The following is a 17,311-nucleotide window of genomic DNA, read 5'->3' as shown; positions in this document are numbered from 1 at the left end:
AAGAAATTACAAAAATAAAATAGTAACTACCCAGATAACTGAAAATAAGTTGTACCTGTTTGAAGCTCGTAAAAATGTGTAACAAGCGAACGGTGTACTCGCCTTATTAGCAGCAGGAAATCGAAGTGCTCTCTCACTGACGGTCTAACCGACACTGCATACGCATACGCGGACGTGAGGTCATCTCGGAAATGAAATCCGAAATATAGATTAAAATTGTTGTGTTCCCGCCCGGGATCGAACAGGGGACCTTTTGCGTGTAAAGCAGACGTGATAACCGCTACACCACGGAAACGACGGATCTTTGCATTTACCACCCGGAGACTCGTAATAGCAACAGTTTGTCTTCTGTGTTAGCAAGGGCATCGGCTGCGAGCTCCCTCCGATTCGTGAAGTTCCTGTAGTAAAAGACGTCGATGAAAACAATCCAACCGCGACAGACAGGGAGAATGCTGGCTGAGCTGCAGCCCTACATGGTGAGACCATCAAAGGTGGCGTCATTCACATGCAGTGCGTTTTCGGAACGAATAGGCTCGTTGGTCTAGGGGTATGATTCCTGCTTCGGGTGCAGGAGGTTCCGGGTCCGTCAGTTCCGCTTGAGACGCGCTGGAGTGAGGAAGTGTCGCGAGCTCCGAGTCCCTAGCGGTGTTTACGTTTTGCTGTTTGTCTCTCATCGCGTGTTGTGTTCCCGTTCCGTGTTTCAATTTCGTGTTGTGTCGTTTGTCGGTTGTGTTTTGTCAAGTATAACTGCTATTAGCCCTTGCCGGGTTAATTAGCGACATGTCACGTTTATTTCCACGGAAGAATACAATCAAGTTTCAGTTTGACAAGTCCACCAGGTCCGTTCAACCAAGCTCCCTTGAAGTGCACGACTGGATTGTGGATGTTGTTGGAATTACATCGGAGCAAGTTCATACTGCTTATTACGATCTGGAGCAGTATTGTTTCTTCGTCAAACTGCTGGACCCTCTTGTGATGGAGCGTTTACTGGCAAACCATGGTGGTACGATCGACTTTCTTCACCGTGATGGAACAGTGAGTACTGTTACAATTTCCACTGCTGATCTCGAGTACAAAAATGTGAGAGTGTTTAACTTGCCACCCGAAGTAGAGAATTGCTATCTGCGAGAGGTCTTATCTGCATATGGCGAGGTTAGGACTATTAGGAATGAGTTGTGGTCTCGTGAACACCGGTTGCAATGCTGCAGTGGAGTGAGATCTGTAGAGATGCATGTTAAAGTCAGCATTCCGTCACATATTATGGTTTGTGGGTACAAGGTACTAGCCACCTATGCCGGTCAGACGCCCACCTGTCATATTTGTAATGAGAGTGGGCATCTGCGTCAGGATTGTCCGCGTCGCGTATTTGTCCTGAAAAACACTCTGCAGAGGAGGCAGCGGCTGACGTTCAGTGACGTTCTGATGAATGGTAAAGTTGAACAGCCTGCTGCTACTACACCTGCCGCAATTAGTACCGAACCTATCACGCTCGATGGCAATCAACTTACGGCGTCTTCTGTCGCCGCGCACTCTGACACGGCTGCTGGTGAACGGAACAATTCCAGTCAAAAGAGACCTCATGACTCAGTTGGTGACTCCTCAGATGAGGAAGAATCTAACCAAGCGCATCCTGTTCAAAAGCAAAAATCCTGTTCTGGTGACGGCGGGTCAGAAGTGAACGTTATGGAGGTAGAATCCACGTCTCAGGGCGGGAATGTTAAGGTATCTGCAGTAGCTGTTGCGATGCCTGCAACTGCTACTGTCCAGGTTGGGACAGAAAGCTCTCCCAAAAATACAGCAGAGGCCGAGGGGCAGGAACGTGAATCTTCTTTTCCCGTTACTGAGCGGCCTGATGTGGCGACTGCCAGTGACGTGACAGTTTCCAATATCGAAGAACGGCAACTTATGGCACAGGATTTGCCAGATCCCCCACGTGATAGTCACAGTAGGCAACAAGTTTCGCAGCATAAAGGTGTTTCTCAAACTCATGTCATGACTCAAGATCCTCAACGACGCCGGTTGAATCCTCCGCCGAACGTAACTCACGGTCGAAGTCAGATGAGGCGCGAAGCGGCTAAATTAGAAAGAAAATCACCTGAGGGCAAAGTAGCACCCCCCCCAGGGGCACTTCGAGAACGCCGACGCCGATTGTCTTGCAGGTCCGCCCACAACTTCTATAGTTGCCACCGATGCACAAACTTAGCAGCATTACTACCTGATTTGAGCCTACATGATTATGTGCACTTCATTGGGTGTTCTTATACTCTCAGATATATAGTGTACGGTGCCCCACATACACGAATACAAGTGCGTGTCGCTAGTTTGACATAATGAGTCAAACTTATAACATTGTAACTCTCAATATCAACAGAACTACTTCGGACTTAAAAAAATTATCTTTGAAACAATTTATTTACGAATCGGAGGCGGACATAATTTTGTTGCAAGAAGTAATGTTTACTGATTTTCATATACCTGGTTTTAACGCTTTTTTCAACGTCTCATCAGACGATAGTACAGGAACTGCTATAATGAGTCGTGTCGGGATACCAGTAGTGATACTGGATAAACTTGAATCCGGAAGAGGCTTAAGTTGTCAAGTTTATGATGTCACGATTTTAAATGTTTATGTTCCATCGGGTACCACTAAAAAGTCAGAGAGGGCCAAATTCTTCAAGGAAGATGTGTATTTGCTTCGGAAGATTCCTATCAAGGTCATTGTTGGAGGTGATTTCAATTGTGTTGTCCATCGGAAAGACCAGACTCCACATTTTAATTATTCTCAGGAGCTTCATGAATTAATTAAAACTATGCGATACAAGGATGCCTGGGAAGTACTCTTCCCTACGTTAGTCAAATATACGTTTCTTACTTCGGCTTCATGTAGTCGCATTGATCGGATATATGTCTCTGAGAATATTAGCACTCACGTACTCAATGCGGACGTCATCCCCACGTATTTTTCCGACCATTGTGCTCTCTCCGTTTCCATAACATTGGTCAAGCAGCCCACTCGCGCATACCGCAACCAATGGACCCTCAATATCGCGCATTTGAAAGATGACGATCTTGAAGATTGCGTTCTCGACACGTGGACGAAATGTTTAAGATCAATTCAGAATTACGGAACCAAAACCGAGTGGTGGGTCAATATTGCTAAGGTGAAGTTGAGACAAACATTAAAAAATTACAGTTTTCACAAAAGTATGGCAGAAAAAAGGACTATTGAATTCTACTACACGGTTTTACGAGAACTCCATGAACAGTCACATGGGTCAGACACTCACCTAGCACGGATCAAACGAGTAAAAGCCAAACTTTTAAGCATCACACGGAAGCGGTTAGACGGGTTGAAAATCAAATAAAAAGCAAAATCTCTCTTGGAGGATGAAACAACCTCAATGTACCATTTGATGAAACATCAGTCTAATCGGCGACGTACTTTTCTTGAGGATCTCAAACTAGAAGACGGTAGGGTACTCACAGACCAAGGTGACATTGTCCGTGCACTCCATCGGCATTACGAATTGCTCTACAACGAGGACCAGTCTGATAACTGTGATGGCTTTGAAGTCATCAACTCATTACGTAATTTAATCACCATAGATGACAATAATTCCTTGTTTGTTGACTTCACAGTCGACGAGGTGTTCGACCTGGTAAAGACATCTCTTCCAAATAAATCGGCGGGTCCCGACGGTATTCCTAAGGAGTTTTATCAACGGTATTGGCATGTCATTGGAACAGTGTTTACTGAGGTCAGCCGGCCGAAGTGGCCGTGCGGTTAAAGGCGCTGCAGTCTGGAACCGCAAGACCGCTACGGTCGCAGGTTCGAATCCTGCCTCGGGCATGGATGTTTGTGATGTCCTTAGGTTAGTTAGGTTTAACTAGTTCTAAGTTCTAGGGGACTAATAACCTCAGCAGTTGAGTCCCATAGTGCTCAGAGCCAGTACAGTACTGAGGTCATTAATGAACTCGTGAGAGGAGGTGCAATTCCATCAGAACTCAAAGAGGGCAAACTTGTCTTGATACCGAAAAGCGCGGGCCACAAGAAAATCGATAACTTTCGTCCTCTCATGCTCATGAATTATGACTATAAAACATTAGCAAGGGCGGTTAAAGAACGGATGACTCCCCTACTCCGGAAAGTTATCCATACCCATCAAGCCTGTTTTCCTGGACGGACAATACTGACTACCATCTCTGAATTTCGTGATTTGATTTCTGTTGCTGCAGTTACAAATATTAAATGCGCGATATTATTCCTAGACTTCTGCAAGGCCTTTGACCATGTCAGTCACCGATACGTGGCACTTGTTTTGCAGCAGCTGGGGTTTTCGGATCGTGCGGTGCGTATTATTCATCAACTGATGACTGGAATTACGGCGAAAATCATTGTAAATGGACAGTCGACGAATGTTATTCATGTTCGGAGGGGCGTTCCGCAGGGCAGCCCGCTGTCAATGTTGTTATATGTTCTCTCGTTGGAACCTTTTCTACGACAGATCAATGGACGATTGACTGGAGTGACTGTTTCTGGGGTCACCATATCCGCCAGAGCTTACGCCGATGACGTAGGAGTTGTCATACGACACGGCGGTGAAATAGCCATCCTAAAAGCAGAGATTGATAACTACAATAGAGCATCAGGTGCGAAGATTAACGCACAAAAGAGTAAGTTGTTGAATCTTCGAGGCTTCGAGAACGTACACGTCTCTTGGGCCACTCTGGTGGACCATCACAAGACGTTAGGCATAAGCTTCAACAAGTGCCCCATGAAGATGACAGCAACCAACTGGAGAGAGACAACCAACAAGATACGAGGAGCGCTGCGTGAACTTAGCTGGCGCTCTACGAATCTCCTGCAGACAATTCGAATCATAAACACGTATGTTTTCTCTAAAGCGTATTACATTGCACAGATCTTTCCAGTACCTAGAATGCAAGCCAAACTTATCATGAGACTGGCTAATAGACAAGTCTGGAAAGGGAATCTTTTTAAAGTGCGACTCGTCACCCTGACCCAATCGAGGGCAGCAGGGGGTTTAGAACTCACTAACATTGCGAGGAAAGCGAGAGCGTTGTACCTAAAAAGAACCTTATTTATGATTAATCTTGCCCACAGTAACGTCACTTCTCAACTATTCCAGGTAGTCCGGCCAGAATGCATGAAACCACCGATCAACGTGGGAAAACTAAACTATAAGTTAAAGCATATACGAGAATTTTACGTAGACATCAGCTACTTAGGTGATGACATTCTCCGCGCGACCAACATAACTTCCCAGAAACTATTAGAACACTGGGACACATCTGACATCCCCAGTAAAATCGAAGTACAATATCCGGCCATTTTATGGCACAATGTATGGACCAATATCAACCTCCCTATCCACTCCTCTGAGGTGACGTCCACGTGGTACAGAGTCGTCAATGACATAGTGGCCACGGAGCGAAAAACTCCAAAGGATTGGGCTTAGTGACACGTATTACTGTTGTCAATGTGGACTAGTCGACACTCTCCTCCATCGCTTTACGTGTGCCGGGCATCTGCGAAACTGGGATTGGACTAAGACCAAAGTTGGAATCCTCACCCGCCGTGGTGGACGAAATCACGCAACAGAGATGCTTTTACGCCCACAGGAAAAATACTACCCTGCAACCAAACACAACAGTGTGATGTGGCTCTTAGGCCATTTCGCAAACTATGTAATAAACGTAAAGGGACCAGACAACATAATAGACTACAAATTGTACATGGAAACGGCCTACTGGAGAACGAAAGCATTACGCCATTACAAAAGCCTCTTTGGGAACATGCTAGATATTGTTTTTGAGAAGACTGGTGTAGGGTAAGCGTCCATGACAAGTTACGAGTACTGCGCTTGGTCAGACAACGTGAAAAAAAAAAAGAAGAAAAAAAAAACGAAAAAAAACACGAAAAGAAAAAGTGACTTGGATACTTGGCTTTCACATAGGGAAAAAAAAAAAAAAGTGGCTAGGATACCTGGCTTTCACCCAATAGGAAAAAAAAAAAAAAAAAAAATGGAGTATTGCTTTTACTGTGAACGAAGTACATTTAATAAAAGACGTTAAATTGTGTTCAGGATGAATCATGTTTTTGCTGCATACCACGGACGATTGCGATCGGGGGAGAGTACCTGCTCGTCCAATGTTTTGGAGAGGCACTGTGAAAGAAAAAAAAAAAAAAAAAAAAAAAAAAAAAAAAAAAAAAAAAAAAAAAAAAAAAAAGGGTATGATTCCTGCTTCGGGTGCAGGAGGTCCCGGGTTCAAATCCCGGACGAGCCCTTGCGTTTTGTACAACGGTGTGGTAACAAATCGCATGGCGGCGGCTGTTTCGCGCATTTCCAGGCCTCCAAGTCAGCGCTCAAATCCGACAACCAGTTCTGAAACCGTTTCATGTTTCATTTGAGCCATGTGCACCCTGCTGATGGAACGTTTGAAGTTGATTTAAATGAACACAGTAGAGATCGTAGCAAGTGTCTTGCTGAGTGCGACGAAAACAGGTTTCCGCCCGCAATCGAGCCGGGGACCTTCTGCGTGTTCGGCACGGCGCCTGGGCTCGGCGGCAGCTGCTGCTCTTTCCTTCCTTACGAGATACCGTCGATTCGCGCAGTCGTTATTGCAAAAGATGTCACCAAAGGCAATCGCTTCGTTAGCGGCACTTTGCCTGGGCTCGGCGGCAGCTCTACATGGAGGCACCAGCAGCCCAGCCAGGCCGCCGCCGGCACCGGCGCGCCACAGCGCAAGGAGTCGGCGGCCGCCCTGCAATGCCCCTGTCGTTGCATATTCCACCCGCCTCATATCCTCTCCATGTCTGACTCACTACCCCAAATGACACTGCAGTCGACGTGCTTATTACTATCGCTTTTGGAAGAACCAAGGCCAGGATTCTAGTGTCGAACCGGTACTGCAAATTGGGATTAAGCAAAAATTTATTGTGTGGTCGAGCGACAGCCTCGGCTCGCTCTTCCTACATGATCGCTTCTTGTGCGGAATAATTCCTAGCTCGCCGATGGCTTCAGAGTTGGTCTTCTCGAAGTTTTGCTTTCGCACTGCATTCCGCAATCTTTTCGTTATGAGTTGTGTGCTTCGGTTACCCGACTTTCTTGTGTTTAGTGCGTTTGGCTTCTCTTAACCCTTAGCCACCGCTTGCCGAAATTTCCACACTATCATCTGTCGACCTGCAGAGCTCGATGAAGGCCTCGCGGCCGTTCCTGAGCTCGTGGAACGGTCGAATCTGTAGTTGTTTCCAGATCTCTCCCACACAACGGCCTCCCAGAAGCTTGGATTACAGAAGTACGCCACTACTCCCAGCCGGAGATTCACGATTGAAAGCAGAATGACATGAGCTACACGCAGCTCCGATTTTTTTTTTTTTTTTTTTGTTGTGTCTGACCTACTTTGAAAGACTTTGTAGTCGACTTACTTACTACTATCGCTGTTGGAAACCAGGTGATAACCGCACAGTATTTTAGAGACGATCAGGTAATGAAAATTTAGAATAAGTAAAACAGTATCAAAAGAAGTTGTGTGGTGGAGCAGCACATGCAATTCACGCTTCCTAGATAATCGTTACTGCATAGAATAATTCTTTTGTCTGCGGCGTCTTCAGTATCCGTCTTCTGGAAGTTTTGCTTGCAGTATATTGTGCAATCTTTTCGTTATGAGTTGGTGCTTGGTTTCCCGATGTTCTTTTGTTTAGTGCATTCGCCTTCTCTTAACCCTGAGAAACCACATACCGAAACTGAGGCACTGCCGGCTGTTCATAAGCAGTGCTCGATGAAGTTATTTCGCTTTTTATTCGTTGCCTTTAATATTCTTCTCATCAGTGGTGAGTGCTGCCTGCAGAAAGCGTTTATCTTGCGAATTCGCGTGAAAGTTTGTGTTCCCTGTGAGGCCCACTACTTGGGATTAACTTGACTGCTCCAGCCAGGTGGCTCGTTGGTCTAGGGGTATGATTCCTGCTTTGGGTGCAGGAGGCCCGGGTTCAAATCCCGGACGAGCCCTGCCATTTTGACCGTGCTGAAGAGTAGGTGGAACTCAGCCCCGGTTGCAGCTCCTCAATGAAGAGTTGACGCCTGTTATAGCACGTGGATATAACAAGAATGCGGCACCAGTAAAGTACGTAGGTGGAATTCGGTAGAAAGGCAGACGGTAATTTTGCATGCAACGGAAAACAAGGTTGTCTTTGCGGGATATGTGCACCGTGAGTGGAGATTCAGCTTAATTGTGCGACAGTCTACCCTCATCTTACTAGCGACGGCAACAACCAAGGGGTGGCATGTAAGATTGAGCGTGGCTAAGAGTTTCTCATTATTAGTTTGCATCACACTTTGACAGAGCTGTGACAAGGCGAGTAGGGTGAGCTCAGGAAAGCCAGTAGCAAGCGCACTTGAAGTAGCCCTGAAGAACCGGATTATAAATTTTGCCAGCCATAATGGAGCTAGGGGCGTTCTCAGTTACCAAATACCGGTGCAATAAGAGAGCAACAGTATTTGACAGTAAAATGACGCCCTATCCGTCTAGCATACAACATTGCTTGTCTCTGCATACGCGGACGTGAGGTCATCTCGGAAATGAAATCCGAAATGTAGATTAAAATTGTTGTGCTCCCGCCCGGCATCGAACCGGGGACCTTCTGCGTGTAAAGCAGGCGTGATAACCGCTACACCACGGAAACAACGGTCATTTTCATGTACCACCCGGAGACTCGTAATAGCAACAGTTTCTCTTCTGTGTTAGCAAGGGCATCGGCTACGAGCTCCCTCCGATTCGTGAAGTTCCTGTAGTAAAAGACGTCGATGGAAACAATCCAACCGCGACAGACAGGGAGAACGCTGGCTGAGCTGCAGCCCTACATGGTGAGGCCATCAAAGTTGGCGTCATTCACATGCAGTGCGTTTTCGGAACGAATAGGCTCGTTGGTCTAGGGGTATGATTCCTGCTTCGGGTGCAGGAGGTCCCGGGTTCAAATCCCGGACGAGCCCTTGCGTTTTGTACAACGGTGTGGTAACAAATCGCATGGCGGCGGCTGTGTCGCGCATTTCGAGGCCTCCAAGTCAGCGCTAAAATCCGACAACCAGTTCTGAAACCGTTTCATGTTTCATTTGAGCCATGTGCACCCTGCTGATGGAACGTTTGAAGTTGGTTTAAATGAACACAGTAGAGATCGTAGCAAGTGTCTTGCTGAGTGCGACGAAAACGGGTTTCCGCCCGCAATCGAGCCGGGGACCTTCTGCGTGTTCGGCACGGCGCCTGGGCTCGGCGGCAGCTGCTGCTCTTTCCTTCCTTACGAGATACCGTCGATTCGCGCAGTCGTTATTGCAAAAGATGTCACCAAAGGCAATCGCTTCGTTAGCGGCACTTTGCCTGGGCTCGGCGGCAGCTCTACATGGAGGCACCAGCAGCCCAGCCAGGCCGCCGCCGGCACCGGTGCGCCACAGCGCAAGGAGCCGGCGGCCGCCCTGCAATGCCCCTGTCGTTGCATATTCTACCCGCCCCATATCCTCTCCATGTCTGACTCACTACCCCAAATGACACTGCAGTCGACGTGCTTATTACTATCGCTTTTGGAAGAACCAAGGCGCAGTATTCTAGTGTCGAACCGGTACTGCAAATTGGGATTAAGCAAAAATTTATTGTGTGGTCGAGCGACAGCCTCGGCTCGCTCTTCCTACATGATCGCTTCTTGTGCGGAATAATTCCTAGCTCGCCGATGGCTTCAGAGTTGGTCTTCTCGAAGTTTTGCTTTCGCACTGCATTCCGCAATCTTTTCGTTATGAGTTGTGTGCTTCGGTTACCCGACTTTCTTGTGTTTAGTGCGTTTGGCTTCTCTTAACCCTTAGCCACCGCTTGCCGAAATTTCCACACTATCATCTGTCGACCTGCAGAGCTCGATGAAAGCCTCGCGGCCGTTCCTGAGCTCGTGGAACGGTCGAATCTGTAGTTGTTTCCAGATCTCTCCCACACAACGGCCTCCCAGAAGCTTGGATTACAGAAGTACGCCACTACTCCCAGCCGGAGATTCACGATTGAAAGCAGAATGACATGAGCTACACGCAGCTCCGATTTTTTTTTTTTTTTTTTTTTGTTGTGTCTGACCTACTTTGAAAGACTTTGTAGTCGACTTACTTACTACTATCGCTGTTGGAAACCAGGTGATAACCGCACAGTATTTTAGAGACGATCAGGTAATGAAAATTTAGAATAAGTAAAACAGTATCAAAAGAAGTTGTGTGGTGGAGCAGCACATGCAATTCACGCTTCCTAGATAATCGTTACTGCATAGAATAATTCTTTTGTCTGCGGCGTCTTCAGTATCCGTCTTCTGGAAGTTTTGCTTGCAGTATATTGTGCAATCTTTTCGTTATGAGTTGGTGCTTGGTTTCCCGATGTTCTTTTGTTTAGTGCATTCGCCTTCTCTTAACCCTGAGAAACCACATACCGAAACTGAGGCACTGCCGGCTGTTCATAAGCAGTGCTCGATGAAGTTATTTCGCTTTTTATTCGTTGCCTTTAATATTCTTCTCATCAGTGGTGAGTGCTGCCTGCAGAAAGCGTTTATCTTGCGAATTCGCGTGAAAGTTTGTGTTCCCTGTGAGGCCCACTACTTGGGATTAACTTGACTGCTCCAGCCAGGTGGCTCGTTGGTCTACTAGTCGCGCTTGCGACACCGTGCTGGTCGGACGTGTCAGTGCTCCGCTCCACCGCGTGTTCACAAGGCGTGTTTTCCACTCATATTACTGTTTGCTAGTGTTGTGTTATTCTGCAGTTTATATCTTTTTCCATTTGTATTTTTGTTGCGGTCTTATTGTAGCGGGTTAACCGCTCGCTATCTGCTGCAATGTCCAGGTTATTTCCGCGAAAGTGTACACTCCGTTTTGATTTCGACATGTCCACCCGATCTGTGCAACCGAGTTCACTGGAGATACATGACTCGATCGTTGATGTTATTGGGATTACATCTGACCAAGTGCACACCGCCTCTTATGATACCGAGCAGTATTGTTTCTTTGTTAAATTACTGAATCCTGTATTACTGGAGAAGATCATGACGAAGCACGGAGGAAGTGCTATTTTCCGACACCGGGACGACTCTGTAAGTACAGTGCTCATTTCCAATGCCGATGTAGACTACACGAACGTGCGTATTTTCAACTTACCCCCTGAAGTAGAAAATTGTTATCTAAAGGAGGTACTGTCCAAATTCGGTGACGTTAAACAGATTCGACATGAACGGTGGTCAAGTCAACATAGGTTGCAATGTTACAGTGGCGTTCGCTCTGTAGAAATGCATGTCAAGCAGAATATTCCATCCCATATACTTGTTTGTGACTATAAGGCTCACGTTACTTATATTGGCCAAACACCGACCTGTCATATCTGTAATGAGAGTGGTCACTTGCGTCAAGACTGCCCCAGGCGCATGTTTGTGTTAAAGAATTCCCTCCAGCAGCGTAAAAGGCTTACTTTGGCGGATGTAGTGGCAGCCAAGCCGATGACGGAGATTGGGCTCCCTAATTCTGAAATGCCTTCGGAACAGCAACAAGAAATTCGTTCTGATGAGTTTCCGGTTCTGGTTCGGAGAGACAAAGGTGCGTTGCCCCCTGCAAAACTCGATGCCGCGACCAATAAGAGGCGCAGAACTTGTGACAGTAGTGCCTCTGATACCGACACCTCTAGTGCGCATGAGACCGCGACAAAGGACGATCGGGAATCCGGCTCGGAAGCGAAAGCTCCGATCGGTGAGGCTATTGTGGACGCTTCTCCTCCCACAATTTCAAGTGCCGATACTTCCGTGGACGTTAAGCAGTTGCCGCTGGCTAGTGCCTTAGAACTTCCGCTACAGCCAACTCAGGCCGACCAACCTGTACGTGTGGCTCACATTCCTGCAGGAAGTACACACACAGAGGCCTGTGATGGTGGTATACAAACATCTCTGAGCGCAAACGGTACACATCACGTGGCAGCCGCTTCGGTTCAGGACTCACAACAAGGGGAATGTCAACAACTCCAGGAAATAATACAAACACAGCTGTCCGGGTCTGTCGGTGACAACAAACCGTTGCGGGCAGAGAATGTTGCCAAACAGGCTGATAGTGCGAGTGATAGTTCAGCTGCTCGCTCGCCGGCGGTGTCGCCGCGTGCGATCCCTTCACGGGATGTGCCGGGAGAGCAGCTTGACATCACCCACGACCCTCCCACGCCGCCAGCTGCAGAGGTGCTCCACAGTGTCCGCCCCAGGATCCGAGTGCAACCTAATGTAAATGCTGTGCGTAAAAAGAGTAAGAACAAAGACGCACGAATACAACTCAGTGACGTCACAGACACGAATTTCCCGGCCACAAATATGGAATGGCATGAAGATGTTGCCCTTTAAAGATATTTGCTCCTTCCGCCTCTTCCACGTACTGTCATAATGTCGCAGGCCTATACGATCACGACATTAAATATTAATAAAATCCGGTCGGAGGTGAAACTGAGTGCCTTAAAACAATATCTCTATGAGTCGGGAACAGATATCGCTCTTTTGCAGGAGGTGGCCATGCCACACTTAACTCTTCCTGGTTTTGTTGCTATTACAAATTTTTCCCCCGACTCGAACGTGGGGACTGCCATCTTACTTAGAGAAGGCATTCCCGCCACTCAGGTTGACAAGTTAGATTCCGGTAGAGGTGTGGGTGTCACCGTTTTTGGCGTCACCATCATTAACTTGTACGCGCCTTCTGGCAGTACCTATAGGGCGGAACGAGCAAACTTTTTTAAGGAACAAATCATCTATTTGTTACGGAAAAATCCCGAACGTGTTATCATTGGAGGTGATTTTAATTGTGTTTTATCCCAGAAAGATCAGTCCCCGAATTTTAATTATTCGCCTGAATTAAAGCGTCTCGTGACCGACCTCAAACTGAAAGACGCGTGGGAAATTAGGTACCCGACCTTGGTACGATTCACACACATCGTCGCGCATTCCTGCAGCAGAATTGACAGGATTTATGTTTCCGACGTTTTAGAGAATGTCTTGTTACAAATTGCAACAATACCCTCCAGCTTCTCTGATCACAGTGGTGTCGTTGCGTGCCTGAATTTGCTGCCACAACCAACGCGTTGGTATAAAAATCAATGGAACTTGAACGTCTCCTTATTAACGGATGCTGACCTAGAGGCGGCGGTGCGACGCGCTTGGGAGCAGTGCTTGCGCACTACCACAAACTTTCGTAGCACCATAGCGTGGTGGACTCAGCATGCAAAACCCAAACTGCGAAAAGTTGTTATATTCTTCGGTATTGAAAGAGCAGCCGCGATAAAGAAGACGATGGAGTTCTACTACACTGTCTTACGCGACCTCTGTGATAGAGCCGACGCCGCGCACACCAGAATAGACGACATTCGAAAAATAAAGGCGAAATTAATCAATCTTAAGAGGATGCAACTGGAAGGTCTTAAGATCAAATCTAAAGTGAAGTCGGTCAGGGACGATGAAACAGCCGCTCTATACCACCTTGTCAAACATGCTAAGAACAGAAGGAGGACTTTTATTGAGGCCCTGAAACTCGGTGATGGCACGACTGTCGACACCCAGCGAGAGATTATCAAGGCACTACACGACTATTTTGTTGACACCTACACGTCAGCGGCTACTCATGACGGCTGCTATGACGAACTGTTTAGTGCCATTTCCTCTACTATAACTAGAGAAGACAATGACACAATTTCATTAGAATTTAGTAATAAAGATGTTTTGGAGATTGTCTGCCACTCGCCGATCAGGAAGTCCCCTGGTCCTGACGGATTACCCATTGAATTTTACAGGAGGTATTGGCACATCATCGGGGACAAAATCACCCAATTAGTGAACGAAGTTTTTCAAGGGAAGCCTATACCACTTGCCTTTAAGGAATGCACAATTGTGCTTATCCCTAAAGGCAGAGGTACCAAAAATATCGCCAACTTCCGCCCCATTTCATTGTTAAACTCCGATTATAAAATAGTCGCCCGTGCAATCAACACGCGAATGATGCCCCTCACTGCTAAATTCATTGGACGTCAGCAGACATGTGCCTTCGGGAGAACTGTATTGCAAACGGCAGCTTTTTACCGGGATATCATTGCGTTAACGAACGCCAGTAACGTGAAGTGTGGGCTGATCTTTCTGGACTTTTTTAAAGCTTTTGACCTCGTCGCTCACGAGTACCTCCTTGAAACCATGAAAAGATTCGGTTTCTTGCAGAACGCGATTGACATGATCACAAACATGGCACTAGGGATCAACGCAAGGCTTTCTGTCAACTCGCAACTAACCCAACCGATTCAAATCAACAGAGGGATTCCACAAGGCAGCCCTTTGTCCATGTTACTTTTTGTTCTTTCACTCGAACCTCTGTTACTCCAACTGCAGGCGAAACTCACAGGGCTAACACTTTCAGGAGAAAAAACTGTCGTAGGCGCCTATGCCGACGATGTGGGTGTGGTTGTCCGCAATGAGAATGATGTCACCACTTTAGCGGCTCACCTCCAGCGATACTGTTTGGCGTCGGGGGCTAAATTGAATGACAAGAAAAGTAAATTTCTTAACCTCTGTGGCCTCCAGCATTTGCGAGTTGGCTACGCTCAGGAAGTCAGCGTCCACAAGGCTCTCGGCATCATATTGACGGCGTCCTCTTTAAAGATGGCGGCGGCAAACTGGAGGGAAATAGTGCGTAAACTTACCGGTGCTCTCATTGAAAATTCCCACAGAAGCCTCAATCAATTTGATCGGATTCATCTGGTCAACTCCTGTATTTTATCCAAAGCCTTCTACACGGTGCAGCTCCTGCCACTGCCTGCAGTCATTGCTAAGCAAATTATGTCGAAGGTGACCAATTTTATTGGGAGAGGGGAAATTTTTCGCGTGTCTGCCAAAACTGCGACACTCCACCCCCAGAATGGAGGGATGGGATTAGTAGATATCAAGGTGAAAGCGATGGCTCTCTATGTTACAAGGACGACCGCTATAATTAACAATGATCCTTCCGGCATTACAGAGCAATTATTCACTGCCATCAGGCCGCAAAGTCTTGACCCACCGCTGAATATTCAGCCCATCAGTTATCGGCTAAAACATATCAGAGATTATTACCTTTCACGGAGCTACATCAGTAAAGAGGTCATAAACTCTCAACGTTTAACTGCACAAGCCATAATAGCGGACTGGAGACAACACGAAGGAACGAATCCTTTGGCAACGAAGCTCGGTGGCATGAACTGGGATATTGTATGGCGCAATGTCAGTTCCCGTGTCCTCAGTTCCGATGCTCGCACTGCCTGGTACAAAGCCATCAATGATGTGGTTAGCACGAACGAGAGGTTACATAAAATCGGGCTCAGTGACACCCCTCTCTGTCGTCGCTGCCAACTGACGGATACAGTTATCCACCGTTACACCTGCGGGGACCGTCTCCAGAACTGGGTTTGGCTTCGACAAAAAATAGCTCTTATTACCAGGACTACAACCGCCAATGTTTCGTCAGCACTACTGTCTCGTCCTGATGTGCATTTTTATCCGCAGACGAAAAACAATGCAGTTTTGTGGTTGCTGGGTACCTATTCCAGCTACGTCTTTAATAATTTTGGCGGTGACAATTATTTGGAATTCAAGATGTTTATGGATATCGAATTCGCCAAAACATGTACGTACCCGAATCATGGGAAACTCTTCGGCAATATGCTTAAAATAGCGTTTCATCGCATGGGTATCGGATAGGTCAACTGAGTGTGAAGGGGTGAGGCCGGGCCGCGGGACACCAGTGGTGCCGCGAAGAGGCCCCACTGCTTCTGTGTCGCGTCCGGACTCCCCCTCACACTGCGGCTTTCACTGACTCGCTGGACACTGGCTACAGGAACTTTCATTGAGTGAGATACGAAGCTGTGTTTATGTTACGTTTATTCTTCGAGCAGCACTTCTACTATGCCCAAGGGCGAAGTCTTTTCGTTGTCTTTTTCACCATTCCAATTTATTTTCATAGAAGGTTACGGGTTTCGTTTAAAAAAAAAAAAAAAAAAAAAGAAAGGTGGCGCAATTGGTTGGCGCACAGTCCTTATAAGGCAGTAGCCGTGAGCAATGCCGGGGTTGTGAGTTCGAGCCTCACATGGGGCATACTTTTACCAATTGTTCCTTTTTTTATGTGCTCTCGTTGTGTCTCTAAATTTGCTTTTTTTTACTGCTGTGTGGAAATGACCGAGGTGGTCAATCGGCGTTTTCAGTTTCAAGTTGGTTGATGTGGTGCATTCCAGGTACGGCTTTCCATGACGCACGGGTCGAATTACTTTAAATTTGAAGTTAAGGTTCTTGTTTTTACTAGTTTTTCTAGGGATGTTTTTTCTTTTTTCTCTTTTCCCTTTTTTTCCCCCCGTATGTGTGCTGTTCGCTGCATACCAATACATTCCGTTGCATTACTTTGGAGGAATTTATTCATTTTTCATTTCGCATGTATGTTTCCACGTATTGGACCATCCGGAGGAACTACTTGCTCTTACGCAGGAATATCTGGATCAACGGGGGAACACCCACGTTCATTGTCATCGGGGGAGCTACATCAACTAATTGTACAGCCACAGAAGCTCGCCAACGACGGCAATTATGGAGAGCGCAAGGCCGGGCTATAAGGGGAGTTGGGAGGCCCGTAATAAAAAAAAAAAAAAAAAAAAAGGGGGTATGATTCCTGCTTTGGGTGCAGGAGGTCCCGGGTTCAAATCCCGGACGAGCCCTGCCATTTTGACCGTGCTGAAGAGTAGGTGGAACTCAGCCCCGGTTGCAGCTCCTCAATGAAGAGTTGACGCCTGTTATAGCACGTGGATATAACAAGAATGCGGCACCAGTAAAGTACGTAGGTGGAATTCGGTAGAAAGGCAGACGGTAATTTTGCATGCAACGGAAAACAAGGTTGTCTTTGCGGGATATGTGCACCGTGAGTGGAGATTCAGCTTAATTGTGCGACAGTCTACCCTCATCTTACTAGCGACGGCAACAACCAAGGGGTGGCATGTAAGATTGAGCGTGGCTAAGAGTTTCTCATTATTAGTTTGCATCACACTTTGACAGAGCTGTGACAAGGCGAGTAGGGTGAGCTCAGGAAAGCCAGTAGCAAGCGCACTTGAAGTAGCCCTGAAGAACCGGATTATAAATTTTGCCAGCCATAATGGAGCTAGGGGCGTTCTCAGTTACCAAATACCGGTGCAATAAGAGAGCAACAGTATTTGACAGTAAAATGACGCCCTATCCGTCTAGCATACAACATTGCTTGTCTCT

The 17,311-nt window shown here is 46.9% G+C and overlaps 4 non-coding genes across 4 annotated transcripts; 2 read left to right on the top strand and 2 right to left on the bottom strand.

Moving 5' to 3' along the window:
- Window positions 1-222: 222 nt before the first annotated feature.
- On the bottom strand, window positions 223-295 carry Trnav-uac (transfer RNA valine (anticodon UAC)). Its single transcript has one exon. It is a non-coding gene; the product is annotated as a tRNA-Val (tRNA).
- A 7,664-nt stretch (window positions 296-7,959) lies between these two features.
- On the top strand, window positions 7,960-8,030 carry Trnap-ugg (transfer RNA proline (anticodon UGG)). Its single transcript has one exon. It is a non-coding gene; the product is annotated as a tRNA-Pro (tRNA).
- Window positions 8,031-8,631: 601 nt separating this feature from the next.
- Window positions 8,632-8,704, bottom strand: Trnav-uac (transfer RNA valine (anticodon UAC)). Its single transcript has one exon. It is a non-coding gene; the product is annotated as a tRNA-Val (tRNA).
- Window positions 8,705-8,939: 235 nt separating this feature from the next.
- Window positions 8,940-9,011, top strand: Trnap-cgg (transfer RNA proline (anticodon CGG)). Its single transcript has one exon. It is a non-coding gene; the product is annotated as a tRNA-Pro (tRNA).
- Window positions 9,012-17,311: the final 8,300 nt, after the last annotated feature.

Source organism: Schistocerca serialis, chromosome 2 (assembly GCF_023864345.2).
Source record: "Schistocerca serialis cubense isolate TAMUIC-IGC-003099 chromosome 2, iqSchSeri2.2, whole genome shotgun sequence".
NCBI classification, from domain to species: Eukaryota; Metazoa; Arthropoda; class Insecta; order Orthoptera; family Acrididae; genus Schistocerca; species Schistocerca serialis.
The sequence above is the reverse complement of the archived record's forward strand: the minus strand, read 5'-3'. Positions and strand labels throughout refer to the sequence as shown.